This window comes from Lithobates pipiens, unplaced genomic scaffold (genome assembly GCF_037356315.1).
Source record: "Lithobates pipiens isolate NorthernLeopardFrog02 unplaced genomic scaffold, aLitPip1_a1.2 Scaffold_27, whole genome shotgun sequence".
Classification (NCBI taxonomy): domain Eukaryota; kingdom Metazoa; phylum Chordata; class Amphibia; order Anura; family Ranidae; genus Lithobates; species Lithobates pipiens.
Genome location: NW_027507788.1, coordinates 183334562 through 183345952, shown reverse-complemented (window position 1 = coordinate 183345952; position 11391 = coordinate 183334562).

Below are 11391 nucleotides of genomic sequence, written 5' to 3'. Positions count from 1 at the left end.
GTAAACTGGCTCTTTCTTTAGCAAGTTATAGGACCCATCGGTTGGAACGATATCAGGGGGGGCTCTGCTGCTGTCACACCTGGCCACAGTACAGGCCACCATCAACAGCACTGTGGCCATTGAGTACTTGAATTTTCATTGAGTAGTGTTTGTGCATATCTCGCACATTTGAGCTGCAGCTATTTATTATTATTTTTTTCTTTAGTTACTATTAGGCTAGCACGGTATTCACTTTTTATTACACCATAATTTCAAAATTAAACCTTTTTGGCATGCAAAAAAACCCCTTTCCCCCTCGATTACCAGTGTAAGAAGAACCCAGTCCCATTGATTACCAATCTGAGTGGGCACCTCTCCCACTGAGCACCAAAGTAAGTAGGCTGCCTCAAAAAAATCTACTAATGTAATGGAAGCATTTTTTCCATTAGTCACCAAGGCAAGGAGGCATTTCTGCACTGACCACCATTAGAGGGACGTGGCATGCGGGAGAAGTCTACACTGAAGCCAATCTTCATCTGTCCAACTTTCACTGTGCGGCTCTACTTTTCTCAGTTGATAGGTTCAAAAGGAGCAGACACATTTCAGGGTCTGGATCTGTGTCCACTTCCTCAGGGCTAATAACAAAAATAATATACATAATAATATACTTTACACCAGTATTACTATAAACATCCTTTTCAAACCCCTTTTGGATATACCGTATATACTCGAGTATAAGCCGAGATTTTCAGCCTCTTTTTTGAGGCTGAAAGTGCCCCCCTCGGCTTATACTCGAGTCATCGCTGTCTGCCCGCTCGATCAGCGTGTCGAGCAGACAGACAGCGGCCATTCTGATTCAAAAGCCGCGCCTCCGGCTCCGCCTTCGCCTGTGATAGGCGGAACACTGAATTTCCCAGCAGCCTGTGTTCCGCCTATCACGGACGTCGTATCATCCTCGTACTACGGACGAGGATGATACGACGTCTGTGATAGGCGGAACACAGGCTGCTGGGAAATTCAGTGTTCCGCCTATCACAGGCGAAGGCGGCGGCGCAGCTTTTGAACTTTACAATGGCCGCCGACGAAGAGGGCACGGGACGGCACGGCACGGCACGGGACGGGACGGGGGCAAGGCAAGGCACGACACGGGACGGATGCAAGGAGGCAAGGCACGGGACGGGACGGAGGCAAGGAGGCAAGGCACGGGACGGAGGCTCGGGACAAAGGTAGGCTGGACACACACACACACACACACACACACACACACACACACATGGATGGAGACACACACAGGGATGGATGGATGGATGGATGGAGACACACACACACAGGGATGGATGGATGGATGGAGACACACACACACAGGGATGGATGGATGGATGGATGGAGACACACACACACAGGGATGGATGGATGGATGGACACACACACACACAGGGATGGATGGACGGACACACAGGGATGGACGGACACACAGGGATGGACGGACACACAGGGATGGACGGACACACACACAGGGATGGACAGGCATGTCTCACCCTCGGCTTATACACGAGTCAATAAGTTTGCCAGTTTTTTTGGGGGTAAATTGGGGGCCTCGGCTTATATTCGGGTCGGCCTATACTCGAGTATATACGGTAAACATTGCCCCTCTTGTTTGGCTGAAATGTTCTTGTACCATTTTTTTTTTTGCCTGTGTCTCTATTAAAGTGATATAGAGATAGGGACCTCTCCCCTAACCTGGACAAAGACCAGAATAAAGAAGTATCTAATTAGTAAAAGATCAGCCGCACCTGATTTATGGGAGAATTGTTTGTTTGTGTACCCCGTACAATAAAAAAAAATATTTTTAGAGGTCTTAATGCAGGCCATACACGGTCGAATTTCGAACAAATTTTCTTTTCAAAATCAGAAAATTTGTTTTTTTTGTGATCCGATGATGCCACCATTGATTTTCGAAATTCGGCCGACCAAGCCTTCAATTTCACCTCCTGTTGCTACAGAAAAGAATTTTCTTGGCTGGGAATCTTCTTTTCTCTCCGTAAATTTTCTTTTATCTCCGTACATTTTCTTACGTTTCTCGTACGATTCTCCCATCATTGATTAGAAAATCGTTTGTTTTTCTAAAAATTTCCAACATGTCCGATTCCTCAATTTTTCTTTCCGCACGAAAATCGGCTGTTGCTGCAGCCCACTAATGGTGCGAAATTCATACGAAAATTCTTAGATACGAGATTTGAAAGAAAATTCTTTCGAAATTCGAACCGTGTATGGCCAGCATTAATCATGACTTCAATATATACACTTGGCCTTGGACATTCCTATTTGTCGTCACAAAGCAAAAGGGGAAAAAAAGTTAAAGCGGGAGTCCACCGGGACTCCGCGTTTTTTTTTTTTTTTTTAAAAGCCAGCAGCTACAAACACTGCAGCTGCTGACTTTTAAAATAGTGACACTTACCTGTCCAGCGCGCCCGCGATGTCGGCACCCGAAGCCGATCGCTAGGTCGTCTGTCGGGTCCTGCCGCCGCCATCTTGGGTATGGGAATCAGGAAATGGAGCCTTTCGGCTTCATTTCCCGGTTCCCTACTGCGCATGCGCGAGCCGCGCGGCGCAATCCGGACGGTCCCCGCTGCCTCTGGGAACTGTGTGTTTCCCAGCAGGCAGCGGGGCACTTGCGCAAAGGGGCGGGCAGTTGCGGAAAGGGGCGTAATCTACGCCCCTTTCCGCAGACAGCTATCCCGGAAGTGGGTGCAGTTACCTGGATTATCCAGGTAACTGCACCCCCTCCCCCCTGAAAGGTGCCAATTGTGGCGCCGGAGGGGGGGGGATTCCGATGAGCGGAGGTCCATTTTAGGGTGGACCTCCGCTTTAAGGTTTTCATAACTACATAACTATACAGTATGTAGCAGAGTAATTACAGTATTATTGGGAATACACACAGTCCTCGGGGGTTCTTGTTTCACTTCTAAAATACAGCAATGAACTCCCATTGTATCATTTTTACCCTTTCTATATACCCTTTCTATGTATGCATGGGACTCCTCATTGAACTGCATAATGGAATGGTGTGATTTCCACTGTAAAACACAAATGTGTTGGTACATGACCTTATAATGGCTTTCTTTTTCTTTTCTTTTTTTGTTATAAAGGATGTTTTAGGTAATGCATAATATCCTCTTTAGTTCATAGCAGTGCGTACACTGAAACTCTGTATCCAAAATGCCTCTAAGGTAAAAGAACTTGTTCATACTTTTGCTCCTTTTAAAATTCATGTTTTTAATATGCATTTTTAAGAAATGAAAAGGCATGTTGAAGCACCTGTAAGTGCCTCCTATTGGCAGTATTTTGTAAGCTTACATTTGCTTAATCTGTGTTTTAATTTTATCGCGTGTTGCAGTGTCCCGTTCGAAGCAAAGGGGGGCTGGCGGCAACCGCAGTTCTCCACGGTTGTTTGCCTGTAATCGGCCATGAGGCGAATACCTGTGGATGATCGGTCATAGGCACAGAATGTCTGCGCTCTGTGCTGATCCTACGCAGGTAATCGTAGCAATTGCTTCATATGGGGGCTTCAAACCCTCTGCTAATCACAAGGAAACCCACTGAGTCTCACATGGGTAATGGCCAATGGTCCTATTTCCTAGTGTGAATGAGGCCTTAGGCCCCATAACACGGGCTGTCCGATCAGGGGTCAGCCTGTCAGTTTTTCAGGCGGACCCTTCATCGTCGTCAATGGAGTGGCGGACGTCATGTCCGCTGCCACCTGCCGCCATCTCATCTGATACTGTCTGCCAAAAACAGATGGATGGGGGTCCTATTTTCCATCCGGCAGGTCAGATGGAAATTACCAGGTGGTCAGTTTCCATCTGGTTGCCCCATAGAGGAGAGCAGGACTGTGTCTGTGTCCGCTCTGCATAGCAGAACAGACACAGACCTGTCATCCACCTGCTGGGCAGAGAGATCCCCCGCTGAGCAAGTGGATTCCGCATAGTGGATGCGCCTGTGTGAAAGAGGCCCTAGGGTTCCTTTACACTACAGTGAGCCCTCTAAAGAGAGATTCACAGTGGATCCCCCTTCAGAGGGCATTTGATAGGCAGGGAAAGAATTGCTTTCTCATTGCTTGTTTTAACCAATACAGACCCATGCCAAGTGTATTGCATATGGTTGTGGACTGTTTGCAGTGGATTCGTTAAGGTGAATAGGTTGAGTTCAGTGGATGGTGATGCCTGTTGAGCGTGACAATGAGTATAATTATTGTTACTGCATGTGTACACCTGTCTACTGCATTTGCAGCTTAAGGGGGAGTGGTTGGGGGAGGAGTGGGTACAAACGTGGCTCAGCTGCTTGTTTTTACTATTCCCCTCCTACAAATGCAAATGGGCCTTTTAGGCTACTTTTACAACGGCAATTAAGGCTGGTGCAAATTGTAGCTGCAGTTCCTGCTGCGGCAAGCAGTCCCCTTCACTATAATGGCAAGGGCAGACATGGCTCTTTGTACAGCCAGTGATTTACCTGCGGTGATTGCCGCTAGACGTACACACAGTCTCTGTTTTTACCACCCCCAACCACTCCCCCCCTTATGCTGCAAAGGCAGCTGAGGGGGGGGGGCTTTGTACAAGAGGCCATGGCTATGATGCTTTGCAAACATTAACACTTCTGTCACATTAAGAGGGCAGAGCCACCCGCTGAATGCAAACCATTCTGCTGAATGGGGGTGCCCTGCAATGCATGCAGTTGCACCATGCTAGAGCGGGGTTTAAGGGGTTAAAACAGGAGGTGACGAGGTAAAACAACACCTCCTCACCACCCATCAAATGCTCTCTAAAGTATGATCCGAACATGGATTGCTCTTCAGAGAATAATATAGCCCAAGAAAACACAAAAGCACATTTATATTCAAGTTAGGGAGGGTTAGAAAGCTGACAATGATTTTATTCTCATCTAAGCCTTCCTGGCGACAATTGCGCTCCCTATTTCTTGTACGGGCAGAGGAAAAACTTATTTGCAAATAAAGGTTTTTCTTCCTAATATTGCACATTTCTTTAGTGTGACTTAGAAATTGCGCGACTTCAGTTCGATTTCAAAGCTGCAGATCAGTGAAGTAGAGAAGTCTATGCAAGTGGCAATGAAATCGGTAAAAAGTAGCGCAGAAACCTTTTTTTCTTAATCACTCCATCATGAGTCGCGGTAAAATGAACGGTTCCATAGCCAGCAATCTGCACATGAATGAAACAGAATAAATGCAATGTAGCAGTATGATGTTGCATGCACCCTTGTGAATGGTGTCTAAGGCCCCTTTCACATGGGATGGACTCCGCCTGTTCAGCAGGGAATCTGTCCGCAGATCCCCACTGACCAGGGGCTTATGCAGAGCGGACACAGACACTGCCCATTCTCCCCCTATGGGTGGTCGGATGTAAACAGACCGCCTGTCCATTTGAACCCACTTCCATCCAATCCGATCCACCAGATGGATGGGGAACAGGTCCCTATCCTTCTGTTTTTAGCGTATTGGATTGGATGTCGGTGGGGGTTGTCAACTTGAAATGGTCTCGGGTATGTTTGAAATCCCATATGCCTGATCCCGACAGGGCTAATCACTAGGGTTGCCACCTCATCCCTTTAAACCCGAACACATATTAATTACACAGGTTCTGTGACTGATTAAGATGGTATTTAAAGCAGAGTTCCGCTTAAAAATAATTAAGACAGTGAGTTTTTCAACGTTTATTAGCGTTTATTAGCGTTTTCCGCGTTATAGTTTTAGCGTTTTTTTTCCAATGGATCAAAAACGTTAAACACTGGTGAGCGACATTTTTTAGCATTATCGACATTAGAGTGTTTTAACAGTTCAAAAAAAAAGTGTCTCTCAGAGCCCACTATTTTTTGGGGTTTTTTTACTGCTCAAAAATGCCATTGTCTAAAACTGCTGATAACAGCCTATGTGTGCATGGACACATAGGATAACATGATGGAGAGTTTGACTGTAGAAAAAAACATCTACTGCCAAAAAACAGATGCTGTAAAAACATCCAGTGTGCATAAGGCCTAATAATTGGACACTTACCTGTCCCAGGGTCCAGCGATGTGGGGGAACAAAGCCCCACTCGTCTTCCCCCTCCTCTCTGCGGTGCCAGATTTGTTGCCGTGCGGCGCGCTGTGGCTGGCTGGGCAATCATCTGGGACCTGTGACGTGTCCCAGATGATTACTGAGTGGGGGGGGGAGGGGAAGAGGTGAACTGACTTCAGGCTCCTCAGAACCCCGGGAGGAAGTGAGAGCTGGAACCCTCTTTTTAGAGAGTTTCCGCTCTGTGATTAAGGATGAGCTCTAGCGTGTTTGCATGTCCCACGTGCCGAGCCCGCCAGGAAGTCTGCACAACGCTGCGGTACTCACAGGCAGTGAGACATTGCCCAATCTCTGCGGGGCTGCAGAGATCGGGCAATGTCTCACTGCCTGTGATTAGCGCAGTGCTGCACCGACTTCCTGGCGGGCTCTGCACGTGGGACATGCGAAAACAACAGAGCTCATCCCTACCTGTGATTAGTCGTGTGCAGTGTCGGCTTCCTGCCAGGATCGGGCACGTGGGCTTTCGAACACGCCTGAGCCCATCTCTAGTGTCAACAGAAACATGTCTGTTGACATCCACAGCTCCACAGAGGGCAATGGATGGTCTGATCGGTCCACCTGTGTGAAAAGGGCCTAAGGGTTAACCAATGCTAAGGGATGGAAAAACTATAGCTTTGCTCATTAGAACCCTGAGATTGCTCCAGGTGGTTATGAGTACAGACCCTCCTGTTCAAGAATCAGTCTTGAAAAGATGTAATGGAACAAACCACTATTTCAGATCTGAGAAAAGGTAGGATTTTTCTACAATGTATGTTAAAATCCTTGCCATAAACATTGATCACCCAGAGTGGAGTTTAGCTTTAAGTAGAACTAAAGGCAAAACTTTTTTTCCATTTTGGATAGTGTAAAGCTTTATACACACGATCCAATTGTTGGCCAACCGAGCATCAGATTTTTGTCTTAAGGGCGTGTGCCAGGATCTTGTCTTGCATACTAAAGCACCATACACACTATCAGATTTTCTGCTGATTTTTGTCTTCAATAACCATGTAGTGTAAGGGCCTGCCCGATTGCATACAAATTGAAACTCCTAAGGTTTGACCTCATATTATATGGTTATGGTAAATCTGTTGGAAAAAAATCAGCAGAAAATCTGATGGTGTGTATGGGGCTTTGGGCCCCTTCTGCTAATGTCGTGTTTGGTGAGCACGAGCATTCGTGTTTGTACTTTCAACTTTTGTGTGACGGACTTGTGTACTGACATCAGAAAATCTGACAATCAACCATCCGCCAAAAATTTCCTAGCCTGTCATCCATTTGTTGACAGAAAGTTGGACAAAAATTGTCAAAAGGAGCGTAGTAACGGTAAGATTTTAGGACAACAGCCTGTCAACAAACAATCCCCCTGCCAACCATCGCATCGTGTGTATGAGGCTTTAGGCTGCATTCACACCGCAGCGTATGGTTTTCAGGCAGAAAGTCACGCAATTTTGCCCAGATCAAAAGGTCACGATGTAAAAAGCAGAAAACCGCCTGTAATCTGCCAATAAAGAAGCTCTTGTATTTTTTTTGAGCAACGGCCGTTTTGTTGTAGGTGACAGAACACTCAGATGTGAACAGGGGCCATTGAAATGAATGGGGTTTGTCTTGTTGGGGGTTTTTAGAGCTGAGGCTTAGAGCAGAAAAACGCCCAAGACCGCCTAAGGGACAGTGGCGGACCGTCCATTAGGCTCCGAGCCCACCCAGTTGTGTGAGAATAGCAAATGAGTATTCGCTATTCTCACACGGATCCTATTGGATGCCTAGGAGGAGGAGGGAGGAGACCCATGGCAGAAGCCACCATGATGCGGAGGAGGAAACGACCACCCGTAGGATCGCTGTATGCACGCACCATAGATGAGCTAAGTGCTCCGCGGTGGGGGTTGCCATTTTTTTTCATCTGTGTCCCATTGGGGAGATTTCCCTCCACTTCCTGTCCCATAGCCAAAACAGGAATTAGGAAGGAATCCTGCTGTGTCACCAGAACCAGTGTCCCCCTTGGGAAATTACCGTTCTCGGGGGCAAACCCCTGGTTGTATATTTCAATGTACAAATACCATACTGGTGACCCCACAATAGGAATAAAACTTTTTCGCAAAAGGGAGTTTAACAAGACACGTGGCCACTCATTAAAATTAGAAGAAAAGAGGTTTAACCTTAAACTACGTAGAGGGTTCTTTACTTTAAGAGCGACAAGGATGTGGAATTCCCTTCCACAGGCGGTGGTTTCAGCATGGGGCATTGATAGTTTCAAGAAACTATTAGATAAGCACCTGAACAACCACAACATACAGAGATATACAATGTAATACCGACATATAATCACACACATGGGTTGGACTTGAAGGATTTGTCTTTTTTTCAACCTCACCTACTATGTAACCCAAAATTTGGGATTTTCTTTTTCTTTCAATTATATTTTTGTTATTCTTTTAAACTGAATTTATCCTGTGAAGTGGGTGGGAGGGGATATAGTGGGTGGGATATATTAGGCAACAAGTAAACATGTTGCCCCTGAAGTTGGTGTTGTTGAAAGCGGAAAATGGGCATTGCAGTTTATTGTGTATGGGGTTGTGTAGCCTCAGACCGGTCAGGGGGCCCATGCTGGCACATGTGTACACAGCCAAAAGCACCTACAATGGGCACATGTGCATCAGAACTAGACCACGGAGCAATGGAAGAAGGTGGCCTGGTCTGATAAAATCACATATTCTTTACATCATGTGGATGCCCAGGTGTGTGTGCATTGCTTACCGGAAGAGAGATGTCACCAGGATGCCATATGGGAAGAAGGCAAGATGGCGGAGGCAGTGCGATGCTTTGCACAATGTACTACCGGGAAACCTTGGGCCCTGACAGTCGTGTGTCTGTTCCTTGATACGTACCATAACATTGTTGACGATCAAATACATCCTTTCATGAAAACAGTATTTCCCGATGGCACTGATCTCTTTCAGCAGGATAATGCACCCTGCCTCACTGCAAAAATGTGTTTGCGGTGTTCACTTGGCCTCCAAATTCTCCAGATCTCAATCCAATTGAGCATCTGTGGAATGTGCTGGAAAAACAAGTCCGTGGAGTCCCCACCTCACATCTATAAGAATTAAAGGATTTGCTACTGCCAGTGCCCAATACCACAGCACACCTTCAGACAGACCTCCCAACATTTTAAGATGGGAATGAGGGACACCTACTAACAAACGTATGTAGGTATAGGACACGCCCCCCCCTGCCACACCCCCTTAAAGGAGAATTAACCAATAAAAAAAGGTTAATTTAATCCACAAGGGCTTTATTTTTACCACTACTATTCCTTTATATTGGCTTTTAAAATTTACAAATGCAGCAATTTAGAAATCACACAGTTTAGCACTTGGAAACACTTTTTGAAAGATATAAAAAGTGCATTTTATATACAATTATATAGATCAGACCAAAATGAGGAACAAATAAGGAGAAATGAGGGACAGAGGGACATTGCTCCAAATCAGGGACAGTCCCTCTAAATCAGGGGGAGTTGGGAGCTATGCCTCCAGAGTTCTGGTGGTCTAGTTCTATATATAGAGGATTTGAACGTGTCTGATGACCACCTCCTTAAACCTTTAAAGTCCACATTTTTCAATGAGTCAGAGTGACTCAAAATGTGTTCTACCAAACGGCGGAGCAGAACATCAAAGGGTTAAGGCATATCAAAACTAGAAAAAAAAAATGAATACTATTGCAGCCTACGGGTCCCTAGATGTGGTGGCTGCATTAATTTTCATTTTTTTACACTTTTCTCTTTATTTGAATCTGGTAATTCTTCAACTAACACACTTCTCGTCCTCACCCTAGGATTAGGGCGTGTAGTAGAACTACAAAATACCTCCCCCTCTTATCCTCCACAACAGGAAGGGGGGGGGGGGGGGTTGGTGTTTTATAGCCCACGGGAGATAGCAAGGAACAATGCTAACTGATAACTTCCTGCTTTCTCTTTCTCTGCAGACAGTCAAGATTTCTGATTGGAAGAACATCAATTTTTGATTTTCTGCGCTTGCTGATTTCCACAAATAAGAGAAGTTTATGGTCAGCGTTTACATTCACTTTAAAGCAGGTCATGGCTGCATATGGACAGTATAATATAGGAATTCCTAGTTTATATTGTCCATATTCAATCTGTATGCATCAGATTTCCATGTTATCTATTGACTAGCGTTTGCTATCGGCAGGTGTCAGTGGGTTTTAGTGAACGTCTTTAAAATTATAAGACTTTGTTCTTTTCTTTTTATTCTGCATGCATGTTGGTTGTCTAGAACACTTAGAGATCTCATTATCTTTGTGCCAAAGAATGAAACCTTTATGTGGCCTAAGTGACAGCTGCTGAAGTCAGGGATTTTCTTGGCTGATGTTGCATAATTACTTTAGGATAACTCTTAAGTTTTCATATATATATATATATATATATATATATATATATATTTTTTTTTTTTTTTTTAAATAGTTGATGTTTTGCAGCCATTGATATTTGCTTTCTTTCTAATATCGCACTGTTGTTACAAAACTGCTTGGCTAAGGCTCGGTTCACACTACTGCGACCTACGGTGTGACTTTGCTAAGCAACTTGATGTGACTTAAGTTCTACTTTGATTTGTCTTTGGAAAAACAAAAAATGGCTGCACTATAAACAAACTAAATAGTGCAGATACTATAAATAATCAATAAGTGAATATCATAGAATCGAACTCTGTGAATAAATACCGGTGAATATAAGTGATCAATATGAAATGTAAAAAAAAAAAAACTCCACAACGTCTTTTTCAGATCGATGCAGATAACGACTTATATTCAGTTCTGGCAAAACAAATGGGAACTTAATTTGTGAACCCACCACCGCATAGATTGTGCACTTACCAGCTGGCAGGCAACCAATGCCTATAACTAGAGCCCAGCCAGGGCCTTTCCTTCAATAGGTGGGTGCGATATCTGCCGGCGACCCGCGTCTCGCTCTCTCGCTCTCTCTCATGCCATAAATCTATCCCCTATTTTGTAGACGCTATAACTTTTTGCGCAAACCAATCAATATACATAAATACCTAAAATATGTAGAAGAATACATAACGGCCTAGTGATGAAGTGATGAAATGTTTTGTATTTATTATAGCAAACTAAAAAGTATTTGGGTTGTTTTCAAAATTGACGGTCTTTGTTTATAAAAAAAAAATAAAAATAACCACAGAGGTGATCAAATACCACCAAAAGAAACCTCTATTTGTGGGGAAAAAAAGGACATCAATTTTGTTTGGGTACCGCGCAATTGTCAGTTAAAGCGA